The 16,430-nt window shown below is 41.8% G+C and overlaps 1 long non-coding RNA gene across 14 annotated transcripts in view; it reads left to right on the top strand.

The window, feature by feature from the left end:
- The window catches only part of LOC137211355 (uncharacterized), a 218,998-nt gene that overhangs the window by 153,740 nt on the left and 48,828 nt on the right, over positions 1-16,430 (top strand). For 2 of the 14 annotated variants that reach the window (XR_010937056.1, XR_010937045.1), the window contains one exon: positions 13,871-15,845. The exons of 10 other annotated variants lie outside the window; for them this stretch is intronic. This is a non-coding gene — a long non-coding RNA (uncharacterized lncRNA). Of the gene's footprint in view, positions 1-7,743; positions 15,846-16,430 lie in introns of those variants that run through there. 2 more of the 14 variants (XR_010937053.1, XR_010937046.1) reach the window with 2 other exon arrangements.

The following is a 16,430-nucleotide window of genomic DNA, read 5'->3' on the forward strand; positions in this document are numbered from 1 at the left end:
GTTCCCATCCCCCCAACCAAGTATCAAATGAAAAGCTAGGGTTACAATTGCAGTCCAGTTGTTACTTTACTAAGTGCAGCTGTTTTCTGTTATTTGATAGCAATGACCAATCACTGAAGCATTTTCAGCTATGTGGAGTGTGTGTGTGTGTGTGTGTGTGTGTGTGTGTGTGTGTGTAAACCTGCCCCCGCCCCACGCAGCCGGGCCATAAGAACTCGGGGCAATTATTTCTTTGTTGAATATTCTTGTTGATTTTACCTAATGGCCTCTGAAGTTATTTTTGGAAACAATTTAAGAAAACAAAGTAAGGAATTTCAATGAATCCTAAATTATGGTGCCGGAAAATGTCTTAAGCGCGCCCAGTTCAATTCCACTCAAGGTAAAACAACTTCAGCTAAAATAAGAATGGCAGATTCAGAAAGAATCAAGACAAAATTCAATCCTTGAGTCTCATGGAAAGATCTGATTCACCGATTTCCCTATTCTCCACTTAGAACTTGTACTTCGTACATTAGAACTGGTATTCGTAGTTAAAAGCAATCGGTTAAAATCAGTATCTACAACAAAAATTATTACCTGGTTTCATGGACTAAAAAGGCTCCACTGCCATTTCCTGATTGGAGATTTCTCTCTCTGCCTCTATCTCTAGAGATGGAGTTGGAGATACAGAGAGAACCAACCTCAGTTACCTGAGTAACCATTCAGTTACCTAAATACATCAGGTTTATCTTGAAACATCTTAAAATACTTATGCATCTAATAGTGAAAGAATCATAGGCACATAGAATGCAATAACCAGTTGATGTTGTGATAGTGGCGAAATGCTTAAATAAATAACTTAAGCTTAGGAGTTCTTTGGAATCAAAACCCCATGCCATAGGAGAACAGAGACATAAATGTTCCTTTATGTTGGCTTTAGCTCCCTAGGTATGTAATCCAATATTCTTTCTCAAAGCCCAACAATAACTATATATTTATTTAAGCTCTTACCAATGTAGATGAGTTAGTGATGCTGATCTCTTGAGTTGGCAACAAGATGTTTAACAAAATTATGTGATTAGAAGGAATTCTAAGAGAAGATCTTATCCATCTCCCAGTCTTGAAATAATACTATTTCAAAAAAAAATAAATCCAGAAAAAATGCAGACAGTGAGTTATTTGACAGCAGATTTTGTTTGTTCATCTCTGAAAACCAAGTACCCAGAACAGTATCTGTCCTCAGTAAATGTTTGTAGAATGAATGAGTGCCGAAAAAAGTATGTGCTGGAAGGAGGATTTAATTAAACTCGATGTAATTAAAATCCATATTCTCTCTGTTTTTCACTGGAATCTGTGATTGCCTGCATGTACATATTTTAACAACCCTTTCCATTTAATTTAGTCTTTCAGAGTCTGGCTCTTGCTTTAATAATAATAGTCCTAGAAAAAAAGTTTTTTTTTGAAGAAGAAGATTTTAAAATATCTGAGCTTTAAACTCCCAGTTTTGAGCTATTATTTTTATAGTTCTAGATTTAATATAAAGATTCTGGAAAAACATTTGTTTAAGAATCTTGATTCCTTTCCCACCCAAGGACAAATATACAAAGTAAAGGTCCTATTTCTCGTTCTTTTTTCCTTTATGGTAAGTGCCTTTGTGTCTTCTCTAAGATACTGTTTCTACCCAGAGCTCCAGGAGAGGTTAAATAGTTCTTCTGAGAGTTCTGATTTCTTATGCAGAGTATTTTCTTTTTGTATTCCAACAGAGAGAATTTCTCTGTTACGGCATGATGGATAATTTTCCAAATTTATTCTCAGAGAAGTTTTTTTCCCCTCTACTCTTTTAATGATCTTCTCTGTTCTCTTATTAATATTCTAGAGATTTTCTCAAATTACACAGACAAAATAAAATGCAGCCACCAGCTCACTAGACAATCATGTGAGAACTGTGCTGACTCTTCTGTGTTATACACTCTATTATTTTACATGTTCTTTTACACATGCTTTTAAAATTACAGCTCTTTAGTACCTGTGTGTGTGTCCTTGAAAAGTCTTAAAATTTAAGGGATTATTTCTTACTAGGGCTTAAGTTCCAAGGGCTTAGCAAACTTCCAGAGATCACTATAAAAAGATGTAAGACAGACTAAAATTGCTGGTCTGTGGTCTAGAGGTAAGCCTGCTGCAAGAGCGTCAGCCATCTCCTTAAATTTTCCCCTCAGTTGGATTGCCGTGGCAGTTGGATACTCTGTAAACTCTATTTTTAGTTCCTTTATGAGATCAGCACTCTTACTGTATGCTCATGCAGTTTATTTTCCTTTGTAAATCTTTAGTCCTCTGTCTTCCTTTTCTAATTTCTCGAGTTTAATTAGTGATCTTTCTTTAATAAGTAATGTTCTTTCACTCACTCCCTTCTATTATTGCAGGTCTTTTAGGGAAATTTACGATTCAGGCAATCTTGGGGGAGGGATGGAGTGGGAGGCTGGGGTGAGCAGATGTAAACTTTTATATATAGAATGAATAAACAACAAGGTCCTACTGTGTGGCACAGAGAACTATCTTCAATATCCTATGATAAACCATAATGGCAAAGAATATAAAAAAAGAATTAATATATATATAACTGAATCGCTTTGCTATACAGCAGAAATCAACACAACACTGTAAATCGACTGTACTTCAATTAAAAAAGTATTGATTAAAAAAGATCCACGAAATCTTCTGCACCAGCAGTTGTACTGAAGCTGCTTTTACCAAGACCATTAATTACTTATTTGATAATAAATGCAAAAGACTCTTTTTAAGTGTAATATTTCAGTTAACGTATTGTTTACATAAGTGAAATCAACACCTTAAGTTTACAGTTAACTGTACTTTTACAAATGAATGCATCCCAATCAGGACATGGAACTTTTCATCACCTCCGAGAATTGCCTGGTGCCCCTTTTATGATCAGGCCCCCTCCCTGGAGGCAATCATCCTTCTGATTTCAGTGGCCATAGATTATTTTTGTCTATTCTTGAGTTTCATATAAATGAATCCTACAGGAGGTACACTTCTCTGCCTGGCTTGTTTCATGTGTCATAATATTTTTTGAAATTCGACCACATTGTTCTTTTTATCAGTCGTGTGTTTTTTTCCTTTTTTATTGCTGAATATTCCATTATATAAAAATACTGGAATTTACCTTATCCTCAAGGAGAGGAAGCATAACTCCTCACTCCTTAGTGTGCGCTGTGCAGAGTGACTGCCTTTTAAAGGGTCAAGTGTGAAAAAGGGGAATAAAAGAGTAACTCTGCAGTGGAGAAACCTGACAACCTGACCTCAGCCAGGTGATCAAGGTCAGTGTCAACAGTGATAAATCATGTTGACAGTGTGTATGTTGATCGGGGGCAATGAGATAGCACTTTACTTAGGCGATCTTCCTCCCCCAAACCTATAACTGCTGCCTCATTTTGAGAAAAGCATCAGATGCATTCCAACAGAAGGACAGCCTACAAAATACATCTTAAAGTGGTCAAGATCATCAAAAACAAGGAAGGACTGAAAAACTATCACAACTCAGAGAAACCAAAGGAGCTGTAATGACTCCATGTACTATAGTGTCCCAGATGGGTCCTGAACAGAAGAACGTTAGGTAAAAATTAAGAAGATCGTAACAAACTATGAAGTTTCTAAAATATATAATGCTATATTTGTTCCTTCGTTGTAACATATGGACTATACCAATGTAAGATGCAATAGGGGAAAGTGGGTGCTGGGTATATGAGAATTCACTTTACCATCTTCTCAAATTTTCTATAAATCTAAATCTGTTCTAAGAATAAAATCAATTCTTTAAAAGTAAATTTTAACACCCCCCCCCACACACACAATTTGATTACTGAAATTGTTGCTGAAATTTGAGGTTGTTTCCAGATTTTTAGCTAAGAGAAATAAAGCTCCTACCAACATTATTATACGTGATTTTTTGGGGTGAACCCTTGCTGGCCTGATAAAATGAGTTTGGGAGTGTTCTCCTACTCTTTGAAAGAGTTTAAGAAGAGTAGCTGTTGGTTCTTATTTGACGTTTGGGAGAATTCACCTGTGAAGCCATCTGGTCCTGGGTTTTCCTTTGTTGGAAGGTTTTTGTTTGTCTGTTGTCTTTGTTTCCGTTTTGTTGGAAGGTCTTTTGATGATTGATTCAATCTCCTTGTTTGTTATTGGTCTACTTAGGCTATCTCTTCTTGATTCCGTCTTGATAGGTTGTACGTTTCTAGAAATTTATCCATTTCTTCTGGGTTATCTAATTTGTTAGCTCATAATTGTTCATAATAGTCCTTTATGATTCTTTTTATTTCTGTCATATGTTGTAATGTCTGCTCTTTCATTTCTGATTTTGTTGTCTTTTTTTCTTAGTCTAGCTGTTTATCAACTTTATCTTTAAAAAATCTCAGTTTTGTTGATTTTTCTATTGTTTTTCTATTCTCTATTTCTTTTTATTTATGCTCTGATATTTATTATATTCCTCCTTCTGTTAACTTTGGGATTAGTTTGTTCTTTTTTTATACAAATTTATTTATTTTACTTATTCATTTTTGACTGTGTTGGGTCTTCGTTGCTGTGCGCAGGCTTTTCCCTAGTTGTGTTGAGCGGGGGCTACTCTTCCTCACGGTGCGCGGGCTTCTCGTTGCAGTGGCCTCTCTTGCCGCGGAGCGTGGGCTCGAGGCACGTGGGCTTCAGTAGTGGTGGCACGTGGGCTCGGTAGTTGTGGCTCACGGGCTCTAGAGCACAGGCTCAGCAGCTGTGGCTCACGGGCTTAGTTGCCTCATGGCATGTGGGATCTTCCTGGACCAGGGCTCGAACCCGTATCCCCTTCATTGGCAGGCGGATTCTTAACCACTGCGCCACCAGGGAAGCCCTAAAAAAAGAAATCTTAAAGGGCATCATTATCATCTTTGTGCTAATATTGCGTCGCCACTTTGAGAAGCAACAAGCACATGAATTATCCCCACGGTCAAGCCTCCTGCAGCCTCATTGGGAAGGAAAGTGACTTATAGCAAGTGAGGAGTACACACGACCAAAACACCCAAAAACGTGCTAGAGGAAGGTCAAGGGAGAAGACGCCGACGTGAGCAGAGCAGCCGAGAAGACAGGAAGATGTGAAGAGTGTCTCTAAGACAGCGTAGGCATTTTTAAATGTATTTTTATGATTAGAAAAGTAACTCATTTTTATTATTTAAAGAACACTGGGAGAATATAAAGACACGTAAAAATAAAGGGGAGGCAGTCACTAGTCCTATCAGAAAGACTGGAATTTTTTAAAGTAAAAATGAAACTATTACCAGGTCCGTTTAATGAGTAAGTTGCAAATACAATAGTTCTTTAATATGATCGCGTGCAGTGAATGCTATATTTTGGCTGAATTAGTCACTTAGTGAGATATATACACAGCAGTGGAACCACACTCACTTTTAAACTCTTCTCCATTGTTTTCTGCAGTGTTGACCTGAGCTTTTTTATGCCAGCTTATAGCCTGGTCAGGTCTTCCAGCCCCACGTTCCTCCGTGGAACGTCACAGACGTGATATATGTACGCACCATAATTTTGCGTCTGGATTTCTGATTTAGCTCAAAGGTTTGTAAAACTGTGTGGAACCACATCTGAAGAAGCAAAGGAACCCTTTTTATTTCCCAATGATCAGTGTGATTTATGATCTCTAAACTGTTTCCCGATCCCCTATTTGAAAATTGGCCACAGAAAACAATGGAAGAGATGCACATCTAAGGATCTGGAGAACTTGGAAAACGGGTATCCGTGGATCAAATGCTTTGCATAGGCTTCGCTGTCAGCACCTGAGGCGCATAGTGCGTTTCAGATTTTACAGAGACTGTTCTGATTTTGAAATAATTCGCATTCAACTGTTTCTTTAGATAGGTCTGGGTAATAGCTATACAAAAGAAAGATATTACCTGGAATGAGTTACAACATGCTTTGCTAACTTTTCCAACGAAAGCTAATAGGAATGTCGTTTTTCCATGGCTCTGATAAATAAAAGCTTTAAAAAAAGTTTTTAATGATCTTATCCATTGTAGGTGCCAGAATGACAAGAGAGGCCATAAATCACAAGAGCACATAATGATGTTTTAAAACAGGCAGGGAAAATGTGAATGTTTCTTGTCAACTTTTCTTGAAATGCAACATTTTAAACCCTGCTTGTGAGACATATAGTCTCTGATCAGTCTACCTCTCATAGATCTAAAACAAATGAAAACGCTCCCCAAAATTCAGGTTTGAAAATCTTTCTTCTTTTAGCCCTAGAAATCGTAAGATAACTGTCACTAAGGCTGACTGTTATTCCTCCACACGGGTGACTTCCTCTTGGCCACGAGATAAAACAAGCAGAAGAGCCACGCCGCTTAGCCTCTAAGCTAAGCTGAAGGAGGCTAGAAGTTCCTGGGGTTCATTTCCAGAAGCTTCGAAGAAGTCTTATATTTGGAACTTGGAATCATTTCTCCATGAAAACACTGGTAAAAGATTGCAGGCTCTCACAAAAGCCTAAACCAATGGTGGTTGCATCTCTTACCTGAAAATTGGGACTGCGTGGTGGTGAGAAAATTGGAGTGAGCTCTGAAGGGATGGTGAGCGCCAAAGCTGGCACAGGGACTTGGGAAGGGAGCCTCCTTGTCTTCTGAGATCCCGTGCACGTGCCCACCTCACAACTGCTGACCGAAGCTTCTCTCCTCTCCAGATCCACAGCTTTTTTTCTATCTTCCTGTCTTTCAGAGAAGTGAGTCTGTGGGTCTCTTAAGATATACCCTTGTTGTACGTCGGGAAAAGATGAAGCCCACCAGAGATTTTGAAAGAAAGTATCAAACAAGCAAACCAGAGATTAGTTACCACGTTTAGATGTCCCACAGCTCTGACACAAACTCACATGCGTGATATTTGTCACCAGGATAATAAAGCCAGTCCTATTTTTTCTTCCTCTATATTAACTTCTGGGCCTCTGTTCGTTAAGATGGTAATGTAGCCATTCTGTGTCTTAAAATTCCACCCTGGTCATCCTGGGTCTACCTTTCTTTACTATATGTGCCGAGAACTCCCTTATATCCTTCCTGAGTCTCATCCTTTTCTTAAATCTTGCAGTTAGAGACAAGCACATATGCGTGGGAAGTAAGTCACTGAGTACCCATAACTACCGAAGTGGGATTCCTACGCAAATCTTGTCTATTGACAAGAAGAAAAAGAAGTGCTCACCACTTTTCATTTTCCTATAAAACATCACTGCTTTGTCCTTCACACATCATTGTCAAACCCATCCCTCCTCCTTCCTTTACATGAGGTCAGAGACTCCACGACTGTGTAGTTTTCTCCGGGAACGACCCAGATTTGGGAACTCTACACAAACTGCCCGGAGACGCCTTCGGATGACGGCGATTTAATTGTTTGTTAACAAATCACACAGAACAAGTAAAACAGAAAATTGCCAAACAAGATACTTTTGAATTTACCCCTAAAATAAAACCTTGTCACAGAAATGAAATCAATTCAGATGGTTAATTCCCTGACAAAAGATAAAATATGTACATTCATGTTGATAGTGGGTAGGATGTGGGGTATGTCCCTCATTTCAACCTGATTTAGAAACCAAGAGATCTCCTGACCTATCCAAGCACTCCTATGAGATAAATGGCAAATTTAAAAACCTTGAAATGCTGTATGATCACCTAAAAAGACAGCGATGGTAGAATAGAATGAAATTAAGACATTTCACCATATTATCCACAGGAGCAGGGATCGGCCTGATGCTGGTGAGCTAGTCGTAGGAGGTCTTGCTGGTGCTGTCTGCACGCCCACCCGCTCATGGAAACATTTCAGCATGTCTGTAGAAGCATCAGAGAAGCTGCCCGTGAGCGTTGAGGGAAGATGCTCTCTGAATAACGGACTTACCAGTCAAAGTGAAGGTGTGTATCCTGTTAACCAACACGCAGCACTTCTCCTTGACACTAGACGTCCCATCCTTTGAAAGACCCTAAACTAAGGGTTCTTTGGAATTCTCCAGAAGCCACTGACTACAGAAGCAGACGCCTTCCACCCAAGACAATGGAATCAGACTATTTCTGATTGGCCCACTCACTCTTCTGTGCTTTTGCTCCACTACTAACCTTACCCATTAGTACATTATGGCCCCCTTTAGGACCCTAATATGATTTCCCTTATCATCATCCTATATTTTTATCCCCTGGGGTCTCTCTCCTTTTCCTACTGAAGGACTCACAAAGCTCTCCTGCACATTTTCCCAGCGCACAGGGGCTTCTCTGAGTACCTGTCTGCTGCATCTGACAACCCCACCGGCTAGCTGCTCTTATACACACTTTGGAGACTAGACGGTCTTTTTACGGGTGCCTTTTAGTTCTTAAGTTTCCCTCACATCAATATCAACCTTCAGTCTTCTACAAAGTGAACTTTAACCTCCACATTATCAAAACATTTCCGCTGAGGTCATTACAACCCTATCAACACGAGTTAGCCAGTCCCAAAAAACGCTAATATTGGAGCTACGCTGACCACAATGGTTAACTTGTTCACTTCAGGGACACTTTGTCTGTTTTAAATTGACTCAAAAAAATGTGTCCTCATAAAGGGACACAAAATCTGCCTCTTCCTGTTGAGATAAATGAGCCGGACATTCCCCAAACAGTCTGGGCACCGTCAGATCATTCTGTCCTACACAGACGTCAGGTTTGCACCTGTACCTCATACACACTTAGCCTGTGTATTCAGGATATGTGTGAGAGATTTGCAAACACAGTTATCTACACTCCAATTGATCACGTTTGCATGGAAAAAATTACACAAAAACCTCCAAAATGAGGTTTATTTATAAAACTCCCAGAAGGGACAGCTGAGATAAGCCTTCGTGCACACCAAGTCCAGCGCAATTCTCAGTTAGGGACACCGCAACTGCAACGTTTGTCCAAACCTTGCCTTTGACGCTAAGAAGAGTCTAAAACCCAAGCATTAGCCAGGGTTGTTGCAGAGCATCACCGTCGGTCTTTGGCCCTTGTTGAGCCCTGGGGAAACGCACGCTCTAGCGAACACTGTTCTGTTGGTGCCAACTGCAAGATCGTCAGCCCTTGACGGAGCTGAGAGAAGGTCACCTGGCTTCCCAAGACCACCCGACTGGACTCCTCGTCTGGTTTTCTAATCTAGGCCCCTGGTTTCAAGACTCATTCTGAGGACTAATTTTTCTTCCTTTCTGGTAACTGCCTCTGTTCCAGTTGGCTGGTGTGTCCTGTGCAGAATCTTCCAGGCTACCGGGCAGCTACCGTCATATCAAAGAACCCAGCAAATCTCCTGGGATGGATGAGGTTCGTGTCCTCTAAGTAATCTCAGCCCCGGCGAGCAACAGTGAAATGTCCCCACGTGGAGCGTCTGAGGAGCGTGGAGTGTGTCCAGTGGCCTGCTCTGTCTGCATCGGCCAAATCTGGGGGCTGAGGGAGAGGAAGGCAGCCCTGGCGTCCAGGAGCTGGCCTGGAGCTGTCAGCTAGTCCTTTGTGCTGCTATGAACTGGACTGGCGCTCAGCGCAAGGCCTCGGTGTTCTCCTGTTGACCATAAACCCATTTCAATGTCAGGAAGGCTGTTATGTGGCGATGAAGCATCAGGACAAACAGGACAACTCGAAGGGTATCTGAGCACAGACACAGACCCTGTCCAGCTGCGGAAGTGACCAAACGTCTCCCCTCCCACGCAGGGCGGGTGACGGCCGCTGTTTAATCATTACTGTCCAGGCCCCCCAGCTTCTAGGTGGGATTTAGGAGGTCCCATCATGCGGTCCCCTGTACCTCCTGACACCTCAAGCAAAGACTCGCTACCTTAAACTCTCCTGCAATCACCCGACACAAGTGCAAATCCTCTGAGAAATCCTAGCATCTCTCTGGGTGTGCGTTACCCTCAGAGCAACTGACTCTAAGCCAGCTTGTTACCTACTGCTGTGCTCCTGTGAGCCTGGCCAGAGGCCCTGAGAAAACTCACTCTCTTCCTCAAGCAACTTCTTCAGGATGGAAGGTCCTTTTGGAATTTCCATCGGAGAAGATCTGGGCCGGATTCTGAGATCACGGTGGGAGGGGGCCTCTGTGCGGACAGGAGTCCTGGAACGGGAGATGTACAAAGGCCATGCAGGACCTTGGGCGGCCTCTGGAGGAGACAGAGACATGCCCCTGGGGGTGTTTTATTTCTCACTCTGTCTACTTTCTGCTGATTCCTGCTTGTCTAGAGAGAAGCCACCTTTTTCCTGGCTTAGCGCTGAGCCAGTGCTGAGGCGGGAAGGAAGTCGGGCACTTCAGAGCATTGGCTCCAGTGTCTTGAGCATCCACAAGATGACGAAGGTGAGAGGTCAGAGCGCACGGGACGCGTGTTCCAGCAAAGATTCTTGAAGCTGCTCTGCTGAGGCTCCGCTCCTCCATGAGCAGGGCAGGTCTGGAACTTCCCCCACGCTGTCTCAAAGAACACTTCGGGCTGGTCAACCTAGCTTTGGTGCAGTTTTGTTTTGTTTTAATTATTTATTTATTTAATCTTTGGCTGCATTGGGTCTTCGTTGCTGCGTGCGGGCTTTCTCTAGTTGCGGCGAGCAGGGGCTACTCTTCATTGTGGTACGCGGGCTTCTCATTGCAGTGGCTTCTCTTGTTGCAGAGCATGGGCTCTAGGCACGCGGGCTTCAGTAGTTGTGGCTTGCGGGCTCAGTAGTTGTGGCTTGTGGGCCCTAGAGCGCAGGCTCGGTAGTTGTGGCGCATGGGCTTAGTTGCTCCGCGGCATGTGGGATCTTCCCAGACCAGGGCTCGAACCCATGTCCCCTGCAATGGCAGGCGGATTCTTAACCACTGCACCACCAGGGAAGCCCCTGGTGCAGTTTTTACACTTTTTAGGCAAACTCTCAGGAAATGGACAAGAGATGACTTTTACGTTAGTTCTCTAGGATATTAGATACTTGGGAAAAGGCATATCTCAGTAAAATTAGATGTCAGATACTTAATTTTGAAAGACATACAGGTGGAGCACAAAAATCAGAACCAATCTGGTGGTCTTGCTGCCACTGTCAGTGACATCTTGGACATATCAGCCAGAGAGAGAGAACTTAGCCATACCTTGGAAAAACAAAAATAATGACAGCGGCACTTAAGTTTGAAATGCTTTGTATTTGTGTAAATGATTTTTAAGGAGGTTTAATTTTCTTGATTGCCTGTGATAATGGGTAGCACTTGTTTCATTGTTATGAGCACTACGTTGTATCAGTAAAGCAGGGGATAAATAGCTGTTTGACCCGTGCCTTGGGCGGTGCAATGCCGTTCACCCTCAGAGACCAAGGTTCTGAAAGAGGAAAGAAAACCATACTGTTGACACTTGTCTAGCCTAGTTGGTTTAAAGACTCTAACATCTGGAACTTTAAAATTGCCATTATTATTTTCCTCAAATTTTTTGTATAATTAGATTTCTGCTTTTAAAAGGTCTCTAAGGAAACACGTGCAGTTTTGGCAACCCTGCATATCTGAATTCTAACAACATCTATTTTGTGAAATACAAAGCATATGTCGGTACCTACAATGGGTCTCCAACGCATAGATATATTTATTCAAGCTTTTATAATTTCGTATTACGTTTTCACCTTTAAAATTTTTTTATTTAAAAAAACATGTACAGTTGGCACTTGATGAGATCGCTTTCCTTTTTTAAGTGAAAGTTTTCATCTGAAAGATCATGGACGTGATAATAGTTTAAATATCTAATCCTTCTCCTGCAAAGTCAATTTATGAAAACATAATTGTTATTTAATATCCTTTCCAAATGCGGTGGGCTCACTGCAATAAACAGGTATAGTTGGGCTTGATTTTCTATCATTGCAATTGTTTTGGAGCAGAAACTCCAGAAAGGAAGCTCATGCACAGTCCCGAGTGGGTGTGTTCTGTGCCCCCCAGAGGCTACTGAGAGCGGGAATCAGGGAAAGGGGGAACGTCACCCCACAGCGTCTTCCTTCCCATCAGGAAGCAGTGAGGGGCCGGCCTTTGGAGGAGGACCAGAGCGAATCATATTGTGTTATTTCTGTGACTGGGAACAAGGGAAAATGAATCCTGCTACTCTTCCCAGAGAGACATCAGTGAATCTGTCATCAAAGCTCCAGGTGATGAAATCCTTGCCCTGGTACCACGCTGCCTTGTATATAAAAGTGTTGGTTGAAAGGTTTATTCCTTGTTAGTTTAGGGGGTTCCTAGAAAGAGAATTATGGACTTGAAGTCACTCTTAAAGATTGACTGAGGGCTTCCCTGGTGGCACAGTGGTTGAGAGTCCGCCTGCCAATGTAGGCGACACAGGTTCGTGCCCCGGTCCGGGAAGATCCCACATGCCGTGGAGCAACTAGGCCTGTGCGCCACAGTTACTGAGGCTGCGCGTCCGGAGCCTGTGCTCCGCAACGGGAGAGGCCGCAACAGTGAGAGGCCCGCGCACCGCGATGAAGAGTGGCCCCCGCTCACCGCGACTGGAGAAAGCCCTCGCACAGAAACGAAGACCCAACACAGCCAAAAATGAATATAAAATAAATAAATAAATAATTTTAAAAAGAAGATTGAAAGAGCGAGAAAAAAGAAAGAAGGAAGGAAGGAAAGAAAGGAAGAAAAGAGAGAAAGGAAGAAAGGAAGAAAGGGAAGGAAAGAAGAAGAAGGAAAGCGGGGAGAGGGAGGGAGGAAGGAAGGACCTAAAGGCCAGAGAAAAGGCAATTCCAGGAGTCTGAGATAACCTGGTTATTGCCCCTAAAAAGGAGAATTCTATATTCAAATACCTTCTTCCTCTTTTTCTGCATTCCACCTCTGCTCAGGGAAAGGCTTGGGGACCAAGAACGTCCACTTTGTTCTGCCTTAGAGCGTTTCCCTCTGCAGAGGGGAGAAGAACGTTACCATCAGTCGCAACGAAATCAATGGCCGTAGGTGGTGTGGGACACAGGAGACATGTTCCAGGTCCCTGCATCTCCAAGAGGCAGGGCAAGTTACGCGAGCTCAAGGACAGCCCAGAGCACAAAGGCCTCCTCGGGACGGGTGTCCCGTGACGGCCTCTGCACCGGGAGGCTCCGAGACCAGAGAGGACAGGCAGGCCAGGGCAGGCCCGGTTACTTCACTTGCCTGCCCCGTCTCTGCCCGTCGCCACACGGGCTACAATGACATGCTTTCTCCAGGTTCTTTCCGCCATGCACATCACTGCAGCTAAGTCCCTAGTCAGGGTTTCGTTGTGTTTCCTCTCCTGACTTGTGGAAAAGATGGAACACTTGCATTGCCCCGGTCTTCAAAGGACTGAGGTCATCCAGTATTTAAATGAATGAATGGCTGAATCAAATGTGTCACCTCAAAAATTCGGTAGTAAGTTCTGGAAAATTTCAGGAACCTCTGGTAACTTTAACATGAATATCATTACCCCCATGCATGCGCAAACCTCCAAGACCTAGTGCTTCTTTCTGTGAGATAACATCCAGGCTATAAACTCAAAGTACCTACACACACAAAAATATAAATTTCTATGGAATTTCTACGAGTAAGGGAGAAATCTGTCCCTTAGACAATAAATTAGCTGTATTTGCAACATAATGGCTGTGACACTTTTATGATACTTTTCTACTAAAAATATTTCTGTTTGCTAAACCAATTCCAGTAGAAAGATGCACAGTTGGCTTACTTGTACTGATACTTAGGACTGTTGCTGGAAAACAGTGGTGGGCCTCCTGAGTTCTCTGAATGCACGTGTTAAAAGCAAACTAAGAACGCATGCTGTTGTCTGTAGACGAATATTTATATCTGTCTTCCTGCGCCCTCAGGTAGGGATAAGGTCATCTCATACACGTAAATATGATTTAGTAACTTACTTCTTATATTCAAGGAAAGCCCTGGGAGTAACGACAGCTTTTGAAATATCCATGTGGAGGACGTTTTCAAATGAGCTGAATTCAGACTTCAGTTCTTTGGTGGAGCCCATGCAGCGGACACCACTCAGCCTCAGAAGCCTCAGAATCTGGCAGTGTTTGTCATTACGATGTACTAGGATAAATCCATCCTGTTTCCTAGATGCAGTCATCATCTTTTATAATGAAAGACAAATCAAAAGGCGTATTTCGAAGAGTGCGGAGGATGCTGGTGAGGGAGGGTCACCGTGAAATTAGGCGTATTGTTTCTCAAAGTCCTGTTAATCTTGGCCTCGTCCCCATGGAGCTCCCAGCAATACACTGCCAACCCCACCGCTGACCCACCTCCACGGCAAAGCTACTGGTGGAGACACGGTTATACAAGAGGAGAATTTTCCAAAATACACTTTACTCATTTTTTTTCCCTTCTGTTTTCCTGTTGCCATTACCGTGACGTTTAAAGGGCACTGAAGGCAGTAAATTAGAACGTTAGGCTAAAACCTCTGTAGAAATGCAGGCAACTTTTATTTTTAGTTTGGAAAGCTTTCCTCCTGGAAGCTGAAACGAACACTTGGAATGAGGTGGAAACAAGGGTTGGAATGCATTTCTGTGCAAATATCCTGCTCCCCAAACATGTGGACCGGTTTTCTCCCCGTCCTACATTTGTTGCTTTGGGAAGGGAGTCTCCTCCTCCGGATCTGTACTATTCCATGGAGGCGCCAAAAATGAGATGCCGAGGCCCGGTTGCCTTCGTTTCTTCCATAGGGTGTGAGAGGGCACCTGCTGTGGCTTTAATTGCTCTTTCCCCGATGGCCAGACACGTTCAGCACTTTTGCATTGGCTCACTGGGCACCTGCATGTCTTCTTTTGCCCATTTTCTAAGATTCATCCCTACCTGTTAGGTCTTGATATTGTAATGCTTTTGAAGTGATATTTTCTTTTACAATTTTATATTCACATGTTTTGTTACTATTATATGGAAATGTATTTGAAGTTTGTATATTGACCCTTTAAACCTGTGACCTTAGGGTTACCAAAGGGCAAAAGTTGGGGGGAGGGACAAATTAGGAGATTGGGATGAACACACACACACTACTATATATAAAATAGATAGCTAAGAAGGACCTACTGTATAGCACAGGGAACTCTACTCAATATTCTCTAATAACCTATAAGGGAAAAGAATCTGAAAAAGAATAGATGTATGTATATGTAAAACCGAATCACTTTGCTGCACGCCTGAAACTCACACAACATTGTAAATCAGCTATACTCCAATATAAAATAAAAAGTTTTTTAGGAATCCTACGACCTTACAAAGTTTACTGTTTGGTTCTAGGACTTCGGTGTTTTCCTTATTTTGTATTTTCCATGAGGTTTTCCTGCATACACAGTCATCATCTTTAAGGATGTACAGTTTTTCTTCTTTGTTTCCAATTGGGATGCTCTCTTGCATCCTGCTTTATTGCACCGACTGGGACAGGAAGTCCCAGAACAGACATGGTGAGAGCAAACACTCTCCTTCCGACCATAAGGTAAAGCGGTAAAGGAGGCGCTATTAACTGCGATGTTAACTTTAGACGTGCCTTATTGTTAAATGAGGACATTTCATTTTGTTCTAGTTTGCTGATTTTCTTTTTTAAAAATCATGTTTGGCTGTTGAATTTTATCTGCATCAAGTGACATCACCTTTTTAAAATTTTTACTTCAGCTTGTTAGTGAGGTGAATTATGAGGATTGATTTTTAAATGGTGAATTCATGTGTACACCTGGAATAAACTCTGTTGTAATAATGTATTATCTTTTGCTGGATCAGGTGTGTTTATATTTTGTTAGTAATGCTTGGTCCTGTGCTCCTGGGAGATATTTGTCTATATTTTCTTTCCTGGTAATGTCTTTGCCGTATTTTGGCATCACGGTTATTCTTGCTGAATAAAACCAGTTGAAAATTTTTCCAGTATCATTTTTTTCGGTAAATGTGTGTGTACGATTGGTGCTGCTTTCTTCTTAAGTTTTACAGAATTCACTACTATAGTCATTTGGACCTGAAACCTTTTTTATCGAATGATTTTTAATTTCCTAGTCAATATATCTAATAGATAAAGGACTTGTAGACATTTCATTTCTCCTTATGTCACTTTGATCAACTTTTTTCAGTACATTTTTCCATTTAATCTATATAGTCAAATTTATTGGCATAGAATTTTTCTTCATATCACCTTAATATCTTTTTAACATTTGAAGTATCTGATATTGTTAATTTGTGCTTTTTCTTTCATTGATGAGTCTCATTAATGTTATTACTTCGATTAGTTTTTGAAAGAAGCTGATGTTGGCTTTGCACGTTTTCTCTTTTGTCTATTTCCAGTCTTATCTGCATTCATTACTTTCTTCTACACACTTGGGGATTAATATGCTCTTTCTCTTTGGTGACGTCCTAGAGTCAAAGCTTAATATCAACCTTAATGGAGGGTGATTAAAGACCTTTCCCCCAAGTCAAAATCAAATTTGTACTCAGGGCAATAGGACAAGAGAAAG

This window comes from Pseudorca crassidens, chromosome 18, assembly GCF_039906515.1.
Source record: "Pseudorca crassidens isolate mPseCra1 chromosome 18, mPseCra1.hap1, whole genome shotgun sequence".
NCBI classification, from domain to species: domain Eukaryota; kingdom Metazoa; phylum Chordata; class Mammalia; order Artiodactyla; family Delphinidae; genus Pseudorca; species Pseudorca crassidens.